The sequence below is a fragment of the Protopterus annectens genome, chromosome 6.part1 (genome assembly GCF_019279795.1).
Source record: "Protopterus annectens isolate FY-2018-M chromosome 6.part1, PAN1.0, whole genome shotgun sequence".
NCBI classification, from domain to species: domain Eukaryota; kingdom Metazoa; phylum Chordata; order Ceratodontiformes; family Protopteridae; genus Protopterus; species Protopterus annectens.
Genome location: NC_056738.1, coordinates 304,916,672 through 304,927,487, shown reverse-complemented (window position 1 = coordinate 304,927,487; position 10,816 = coordinate 304,916,672).

The following is a 10,816-nucleotide window of genomic DNA, read 5'->3' as shown; positions in this document are numbered from 1 at the left end:
GCACATAGCAATGTAAACCACATTCGTAGTATAACAATTAAAATGTTCACGAATTTTTATTTTATGTTGGTTGACCTTTACACTCGTGCCAGTATTAAGAACATGGGAACATGTGGAACACCTACCACATTTAAAATTACCAATCCGTTTGTTGGAAATAGCTGTTCTATTAAGCGTTCCCCGTTCAAATAATTCTTTAAATGACAAATCCTTTCTAAAGATATATGAAATTTTTCCTTGAAAAAGTCTTCCCAGGTTGTTGTCAGTATTTATCAAGTTCCAGTTCTTATTAATTATGGATTTAATAATGTGAGAGATATCATTAAATGTAGTAATGTAAAAAGGAATGGTATTAGAATTATAAGATGTATTTTTTATATCATTCCCCACATGTATACCTATATTATTATCGCAGTTTAAAATGGCATTGTATATCCCTGTCTCTCTTTTGGATTTTACTTCCTCGTAAATATTAGTACATAATTCCTCGGGATAACCCCGATTAATAAATAGAGACATCATAAAACGTATTTCATCTAAAAAATCCGATTCCTGGCTGACCATTCTTGCAGCCCTGACCAGCTGCCCCTTCACTGTGGCCTTTTTCTGATGGTCAGGGTGCCAGCTTTCGAAGTGCAAATAAGAATTTGAAAAAGTAGATTTTCTATGGATGTTAGATTTTAGTGTGCTATCTGCTTTATCAAAAGTTAACTTGATGTCCAAGTAAGTAATAGTCTCACTATTAGTCTCGTGTGTGAATTTCAGAAACCATATACTGTTATTAATGTACTCCAAAAAGGCCTTCAACTCTGCTTGATCACCATCCCAGACAATAAAAAAATTGTCCAGGAATCTTGAATAAAATCTAATATGTGAGTAGAATTGTGTGTTAAACAAGTAATGAAGTTCCCAATAGGTCATGATAAAATTCGCAAACATGGGGGCACAAGCCGCCCCCATCGCGACTCCACTCACTTGTCGATAATAATTTCCTTCAAAATACAAATAATTGTGTTTTAGTACAATTTCCATTAATTTTATCACCACATTGATTCTATCCTGATCATATAAGTTAGTCTCAAAGAGTTGCTCCTCCAACCAGACCAAACCAGTTTCGTGTGGTATCACTGTGAATAGATTACATACGTCCATAGTAATAAACGTGTCACCCTGATTGAATTTAAAGGAATTTATTTTATCCAAAAAATCCCATGAGTCTTTAATAATATAAGGAAATTTAACTATCCCCATTTTAAAGTAATAGTCCAGGAATTGACTAATAAAATAGGTTTTACTCCTTTTCCCATCTACTATGGGTCTAAATTGTAAGTTATCTAACCCCTTATGTATTTTTGGTATTCCAAAAATCCCACTGACGACAGGGTAATCGTTACATAAAAAGTTCCATTCAGTTTCTGTTAATTCTCCTTGATATAACATATCCTTAAGCATCAAATCAATTTTTTTGAATGCAATATTAATTTCGTTTCTGCTGACCTCCTCATAGAAGTCACCCAATAACATGGAACACATATATGAGATATAATCATGTTTATCCACTACTACCATGCCACTACCCTTGTCGGGTTTCATAATCCTGATGTTATTGGTAGTTACTATACTTTTATATATTGCTTGTTCCTGTTTAGTCATACTCATATGTATAGGTAGTTTGTAGTTATTAAAAAATTGTCTTATATCTATTTCACTAATTCTTTCAAATATTGCTACTCTATCATTCATAGGTGGATTATAAACAGTAGATTTTGTTAAGCTTTTCCTAGGATTGCTATTGTTAATATCTGTAGGATTATTCTGAAATAGGATTTTTAGATTCAATTTGCGTATGAATAACTTCAGATCTAATAAGGAGTTGACCAAATTCCCTTTTCTGCAGGGGACAAAACTAAATCCCTTAGAAAACAAGTTGACACTTTCAGACACATTGCACAATACACCAATCATTATTTTAAGTTTTTTGGTGTATTACATATTAAACATGACCCACAGGGTAAGATTATTGATTATGATTTAGATGCACAAGAATTGAGGATGCAAATATTGTTAAATGCTCACAATCAACCTGGCCTGAATGAATATTGTAGTATCAAGCCTATTTTGAGACTTAACAGCATTAAGGGCAAGTAAACATATATGTTTTAATGTTTCTCTTAATATAAATAGAAAATTAATTTTGACATTGTTTTTGCACAATGTACATAATATAATATTTTATTCTTTATCATACATTTCATTAATTTAATACATAAATTATTTACATTTATTATCATTAAGTGTACATTAGTTAATGCTATTTTAATTGCAAATTCAATGAATTGTGTGATGTGCTAACTAACTTGTATTTTTGAATATAAACATACATATATATATATATACTTTTATGTGAAAACATTTTCTTTATATAGTGTATTAATTTATTAGTAAGATTCATAATCAATACAATTTAGTCATTTTACAACATTACGAATATAATTTGTTTTCTTAGTAGTATTTTCACAATATTACGACATAATAATATACTGTTTTTTTTACTTATAAATTATAAAATTATAATATTGTTTATATATATTATATATATATATTTTATTTACATATACACATATATATAATTAAACATATGCAAACAATAGCATACATATAGAATTTTAATGTAAATATGTTTTAAAATATATTTGGCATCAATTTTACACACTTGAATTATGACTCAACGTTTTATATTGCAATGCAATTCATCAACTGTCTTTTTAATGTAAATTGATATTTAATTAACCAATTAGATAGTTGGTAATTGATTTTGCAGTTACCATTTAAGTGGCTTAGTTTTTTCCATTTGATGTATTCTGATGAAGTCTGTGGAGACAGACGAAACCTAGGTCAATGCCTGTTTTTGGAGTTTATTTTTACGAGAAATAAATGTTTTGGAGCGTTCATTGGCCTTTGGAGCGGTTATTCAACGTGGCTTGAGCTTGTGAAGCTGTGGTATTCTTTGTTTATTTGAACACTTTGGTTGGTTATTTTTGGTACATACCACTACATTGACTGTGTTTCCCACTCCCTCGAAGCGGTATTTATGGTGGTGGGTTTGTCTTTTGAGCCTTGCCTAAAAAAAGGCACTATGGGGGCAGCAAGAGCCTTGGCCAGTATTCAACAGCCTAAGGGTGACAGGTGCAAGCCATCTCTTGCGAAGCAACATGGCTTGTCGAGCATGTCATCCCAGGCAGACATATACTGGATCCCCTTTGAATGACAACAGAAACTTAGCCAATTGTTGAAATTGATCATTTTTTCTTTATACTGTGGCATCATTCTTGGTGAGGACAGGATGCTAGTCAGGGTCATACCAGCCTGGGCTACATGATCAGAGAGCTCTTCCATGTCTCTTTTCATGTAGTCCAGGGAGGTACATCTCAGGTCATTCACACCAACATGGATAATGACAGAGTTGTATTTGTACTTGTTCTGGAGTGACCTGAGTGCTTGTGTTATGTGGTGGATCCTGGCACCTGACAGGCAGCTAACTGTAACCTTCTCCTTGTCCAGCCTAGTTAGTGGGACATCAGTATGCCTGACTATAGAGTTGCCTATTACTAGTGTGTTGGGTATGTTATTTTGCATTAAGGGCTGTGAGTGCGTGGCACACTGATTATGTGAAGTATGTGTTTCATGGTTGGTGATGGGGTGTGAAGGTTGCTTGGATGTCTGCCTTGGAGGTCTCTGTTGCTTTGCAGATTTTTATTTAGAGCCTCCGAGTATGTTTTCATGTATTCATGCGTGTTATTTGCCGGTGTTGGTTTATTAGGTCTATGTGAGACTGGTGGTGTGTTGCAAGTATTACCCTTTTCCTCTTGACTGTCTGTTCCAGTCTTGGGTTGAGAGAGTTTTGACTCCAGTTTGGCTGTATAATTGCATCTCGCATATATTAGTGTTTGGTGGTAGGAAGAGAGGGTTGTCTGTGTACGAGGCAGTTGTAACATTGCCTCAAAATTCCCAGATTCACCAGCTGGACTGGAGAGTACACTGGAAGCTGCCCTTTAGACATGCCTAAATAGGTAGAGTATGCTGTTTTTCTGATTGGCTGGTGGGGACGAATAGAGAGCCTTGTCCTTCTGGACAGTATAGGGAGGGTCTAGTGCTAGGATTAATTAGTGCTTGCTATGAGTTTTAAGCAAGTGCTTGGCTGTAAAATGAATGGTTTGAGTGCTAAAGTTGAAGATTTGTCTAGTTCCAGGGAAAAATTGAAGAGTAGACTTCGTGGAGCCGAGAATAGTTTAACTGTAGCTAAACAGTGCTGCCCGGTGCACAAAACCACACAAATGCAGTTTTTATAGCAGGGTAGTGAAAGAGATTAGCCCAAAATGGCGGATAAACTACTAACTTCTGGGCTGAAACCTCTCCTCCAGGGACAGATAGGCTGCTCAAAGCTCCCCTCTCTCACAGGTGAAGAGAGAAACTTCCTTCTATCCAAGTAAGGTATGAGCAACACAGAAACTTGTAACATAGCCCTGGATTCAGCAATAACCTGAAAACTGGACTATACTAGTTCAGAAAAGCGGGTAACAAGTATATATATATATTTTTTCAGAAAACAGAGTACATACAATCAAAACAACACTTTAAATGCACAGAAAAGGCTATCACACTTTAGTGTGTAGCCTACAACAGTTAAACAGATTATTTAAACACAAAAATGACTTAATTCAAGTGCAGGCAGCAAATAAGTACAATATGTAGCAATAACAAACTTTTTAAATCACAGATTCGCTAAAAAAACTGGCGTTTTAGATGGAATTAGTTAAGACAACAAGAAAAGCAGAAAAATGATACTTAATCACTCCAAAGTCACTCTTTTGTCTCTCTGCTGCTGTAGACTCTACAGAACACCTGGAAGGCACTTGCTGAGCGGAATACAAGCGCAAAAACTGGGCAAATGCGTTTTTTATAGCGGGGAAGTGAAAGAGATAGAAATTAGCCCAAAATGGCCAATAAACTACTAACTTCTGGGCTGAAACCACTCCTCCAGGGACAGACAGGCTGCTCAAAGCTCCCCTCTCTCACAGGTGAACAGAGAAACTTCCTTCTATCCAAGTAAGGTATGGGCAACACAGAAACTTGTAACACAGCCCTGGATTCAGCAATAACCTGAAAACTGGACTATACTAGTTCAGAAAGGCGGGAAACAAATATATATATATATATATATATATATATATATATATATATATATATATATATATATATATTGTACTCTTTAATGGAGTATATATATATATATATATATATATATATATATATATATATATATATATATATATATATATATATATATATATATATATATATATATATATATATATATATATATACGTAGGTACTAGGCTATCGGCCCAAGGGCCTATGTAAGCCTAGCCCACAAGGTTCCCTGGCTTATGCCACCCAAGAAAGTTATTTTCCTGTGCCACTGTCGAGCAGAGACACAGACGTGATCCCCAGGGTGTATTTCCTATTTCCCATCCACTCATCAAGATCTTTCTTGAAGAGTGTTAATGAAGAACTTTGCTTGACATAGATGGGTAGCCTGTTCCAGAGTATGGGAAGTCTCTGGGATAGGAATCTATCCCTCCAGCATGTCCTGTTTATTGTAGTGACAAGGTTTGGGTCCCTAAAGTGTGTACCTCTGAGGGACTGGGATTTCTTTAGGTGTAGCATGTCCAACAGCTCTGGGTTTTGACATTGCTTTATATGTTAGGCAGAAATCACCTCAGAGTAGGCTATATGCTACGGAGTAAAGCTGGAATTTTTTGAGAAGGTCAGTGTAGGGCATTTGTTTGAGGCCAGTAATCCTCTTTGTGAGGTACTTCTGTGGCCTTTCCAGCTGCTGCAGATGTCTTGTGAGGTACATCCCAAAAGGGGCATTGTACTCTTTAATGGATCTAATGAGTGTTGAGTAGAGGGGAACAATTACCTCTTTTTTCCTGGATGAGAACCCTTTTATGATGAGGTGTTCCATGTAGAAGGACTTCCTGACTACTTTGGTGATGTGACTATCAAAGGAGAGACTACTGTCCGCCTGGGCCCCAAGGTCTCATCACACATTCGGTGTTAAGTAGATCGCTGCCTATGTGGTAGTTCATGGGTATAGAGTTTTTACCAAAGGGGATGACATTGCACTTTTTGGCATTGAGCTTGAGGCCATGATTCTGACACCAGGCATCTGTCTCAGCGAGGCCCTTCTGTAGGATGTCCACATCATTTGGGGACTTGACTATGGCTCCTAGTTTGCAGTCATCTGCGAACCTTATTAGCCAGAGGCCTTCTGTGTTAGCCTGTACTTCAGAGAAGTAGATACCAAACAGGAGAGGTCACAGGACTGAACCCTGCGGTACTCCACTTGTCACTGGTTTGAGGTCAGCTTCAGAGTCTGCAACGTTTACAGTGTGGGTTCTGTCAGTGAGACAGTTGGCAACCCATCTTGTGACATAAGGATTTATACCTAGTTTAGTGAGTTTAGCTATACTTCCAGAATGGGGGATGGTGTCGAAAGCCTTGGCGAGGTCAGGATAGGCTGTGTGAACCACCTTACCCTCATCTATGGCTTTGGTGACTGCCTCAAAGAAGTTTATCAGGTTCAAGAGGCATGATCTGCCTTTCGCAAACCCGAACTGGGTGGGATCCAGAGTTTGGACGTTACCAATGTCTTTTGTTTATGAGTTCCATGATGATACGTTCCATGGCCTTGCAGACCAGGCTCGTCAGTCTAATGGGGAGATAGTTCCCAGGATCAGTGGTAGCTCCCCCTTTGTGGAGTGGGATAGCTGTTGCTGTGCGCCATTCAGTGGGCACAAAGCCTGATGTGAGGCTATTATTGAACATGGTGCTTAAGTGAGGAGCCAGTTCATTCTGAAGTTCATGTAAAATGCAGCCTGGGATGTTGTCCGGTCCCATGGATGCTGTGTTTTTGGCTTTAGAGAGTGCAGCTTTTACCTGCGTAGTTGTGATTACAGGGATTCTGCATTCTTCCTGTATATATATGGGCCCTTTAGGGGATGGGGGGAGTAAAGTTAGCACTGAACCAATCTGCCAGGATGTTGGCAATATCAGTTGGTTCTGTAATTTTCGTGCCGTTGTGCTGTAACTCAGAGCAGATCTGGGTGTTGCCATCAAGATTCTTGACATAGCTATAGAATGCTTTGTAGTTGTCCTTAGAATTAGTGGCGATTTTCATTTCGTAGTTAGCTTTGGAGGATCTTATAAGGGATCTCAGCTTCTTACTGAGGCTGACCAGGGAGCTCCTCCACTCATGGGATTTTACTCTCTTGTGCAACAGTTTCTTCCTTCTGTTGTACAGTTTGTTTATGGCAGGGGGGCTACCAGATTGGCTTCCTTTTTTCGGAGGATAGCATCTTGGTTTTGTTTGGGATAGCTTGATCCATACACTCTTGTAAGTGCTTATAGAGTGCATCTGTGTAGGATTCAGCAGTTTAACTGTATTGTCCTTCTGCCTTAAGAAGCATGAAGTTGGCTTTGGAGAATTTTTTTTACCGTGGTTTCCTTAATGGGGGTGGGGTGGAGGTGGGATGTGGATATCAATGATGATTAGCTTATGGTCAGATCGAACCAACAAGGAGTTGACTTCTGGTGTGGAACACTGGTCACTCATGCTTCTAATGACTAGGTCTAGGATATTGTTGCCCATGGTAGGGATGTGGATAAGTTGATCCAGGGCATTGGTGTTTATGAATTCCGGAAAGCATTAAGCTAAGGAGTTGGTACACAAGTAGTTTTCCCAGTTAATGGTGGGGTAGTTGAAGTCACCCATTATTAGGGTGTTTCGTTGAACCCTAATATTTTCCAGTACATCAGGAAAAGAGGAGTGGGAATCCTGGGGCATGGTGGGGGATCTGTAGCAAGCTACAATTTGGATTGCAGTTTTGCCCAGAGTTAGTTGCACTTGGATAACCTCGGATGCATTATGCTGAGCAACTAGCCTGGATGTGTGAATATCCTTAATGAATATAGACACACCTCCACCTTTGGTGTTTTGGTCCATGTTACATGGCCAAAAAGTGTGGTATGAGTTATAGCCTGGTAGTGCAGGGGTGCTCTCTGAAGCCTTGAACCAGGTCTCAGTCACTGCACAGATATTGATGTTCTCCATTTTAAGGAGTGTCTCGAGTGAGTGCATTTTGAGATTTAGACTTCTAGCATTGAGTAGCATTACCCTCAGTTTTTGCTTGCCTGTTCCTGTTACGGTGGTGAATTTGTCATTTGAACCGTGCCTAAAAAAGGCACTATAGGGGCGGCAAGAGCCTTAGCCAGTATCCGCAATCCCAGGGATGATGGGTGCAGGCCATCTGTGGCAAAGCATCGTGGTCTGTCGACCATGTCATCCCAAGCAGACAGATACTGGATCCCCTTAGAATGACACCAGAAGCTTAGCCAATTGTTGAAGTCAATAATTTTGCCTTGTACTGCAGTATCATTCTGGGCAATGGCAGAATGCTACTCAGGGCTAGGGTAATACCTGCCTGGCTACAAGATCAGAGAGCTCTTCCATGTCTCTTTTCATGTAGTCCAGGGAGGTACATCTCAGTTCATTCACACCAACATGGACAATGACAGTCATATTTGTACTTGTTGTGGAGTAACCTGACTGCGTGGGTTATGTGGTGGATCCTGGCACCCGACAGGCAGCTGACAGTAACCTTCTTCCTGTCTAGCCTGGTGAGTGGGACATCAGTGTGTCTGACTATAAAGTCACCTATGATTAGTGTGTTGGGTATGGTGTTTTGCCTTATTGGCTGTGGTTGAGTGGCACACTGAGTCTGTGGGTTATGTGTCATTTGGGTTGTGTTGGGGTTGGAGGTTGCTTGCGTTTCTGCTTTGGAGGTCTCAGTTGCTTAGACAGATTATTATTGAGAGTCTCCGCAAATGTTTTTGTGTTACTATGTGTGGATTTTGTTGGTATAGATTTAGTAAGACTATGTGATGAGTGTGGTGTGGTGTGGTGCAAATGTTTACCTTCTTCTCTTGACTGTCAAGTTCAGTCTTGGTTGGAGAGAGCTTTACCTCCAGTTTGGCTAGATAAGTGCATCTCTCACAGGTTGTAGTGTTGGGTGGTAGGAGGAGAGGGTTGTCTGTGTACATGAGGCAATTTCTACATTGCCTCAAGATGCCCAGATTCATCATATAGACAGGAGAACACTGGGAGCTGACCCTTGGACATGACTGAATAAAAAAATATTTTCCACTAGATAAGTGAGGAAAGTGAGTACAAGAGCTGTTTTTCTCTAAACAAGTGAGAAAATTAAGTACAAAAACTGTTTTCCTCTAGGTAATGAGGAAGGTTGAGTGCTATAGTAATTAGTAGCTTATTTAGTGCTTAGAAGTTCTGAACAAGTGCTGAGCACGAAAAAGCAAATTTAAGTGCTAAAACTAAGAATCTGTATCTGCATTAAACGAGTTACAGGACAGAAACAAGTGCAAATGCAAGCTTTTAAATCAGAAAGTTGAGAGAGATGGAAAAGATTGCCCAAATGGCCAATAACAACAATTTCTGGGCCAGAACCACTCCTTATGTAGTAGACAGGTTACCTAGTGCTTACCACTCCCACTGATAAGCTAGAAAGCTTCCCTGCAACACAGAAAGGCTTGGGGGGCTCAGAAGCTTACATGCAGTCCTGGATACAGCAAATCTGTATCTGGAACACTAGTTACAGGAAAGATAGGAAACAGGCTTACAGTATTTTTTTTTTATATATTTGTACTTATGTATATGTATTATACATAATACAAATATATATATATATATATATATATATATATATATATATATATATATATATATATATATATATAATATATATATACATACATATATATATAATATATAATATATATTATATATATATACATATATAGCTATATAAAAATATATATAATATATATATATATATATATATACATACATATATATATATATATATACACACATATATATACATATAATTATATATATATATATATATATATATATATATATATATATTTATATATATATATATGCACACATAAAAAAGCTAATACTGAAGAACATTACAAATAAAACAAAAAACTTCAGGTTAAAAGATTGTAAAGAATTCACTTTGTAGTCCGATGATTGTTTTGAAGAATAAATCACTTAATTTAATTAAATCAATTAAATAATTCTTGAGCGCTTTCGTTCCGTAGTGTAATGGAAGTTCTTCAGAAATAATAACATACAACAGAATGGTAGGAAATATATCCATGCAAGGTGTGAAAATTCAAACTTCATAAACATTTAACATTCAAAGGTTAGAAACACTATCCATTCCTGCATGTACAATGGAGGACCAATGGTGAAGTAGGTGGATTGTGGTTATACATGTAATTAGGCAATGGGAATACAATATTAAAATGTAAGTGATTGAATATTTATGGAAAGATTCATACATTCATTGGTTGGATACCTGATTGATACTTATGAAAATATTTATACATTCATTGGCTGGGTCAAGGAATGCTCTCATCCAAAAAAAGGAAGCCAATCTGGTGGTCCCCTGCCATAAACAAACTTTACAACAAAAGGAAGAAACTTTTGCAGAAAAGAGGAAAATCCCAGGATGCAAAAAACTCCCTTACTAGCCTCAGTAAGAAACGGAGATGCCTCATAAAATCCTCCAAAGCTAGTTATGAAAATAAAATTGCCAAAGATTCCAAAGACAACCACAAAGCATTCTATAACTATGTCAAGAATCTAAATGGCAATGCTCAGATC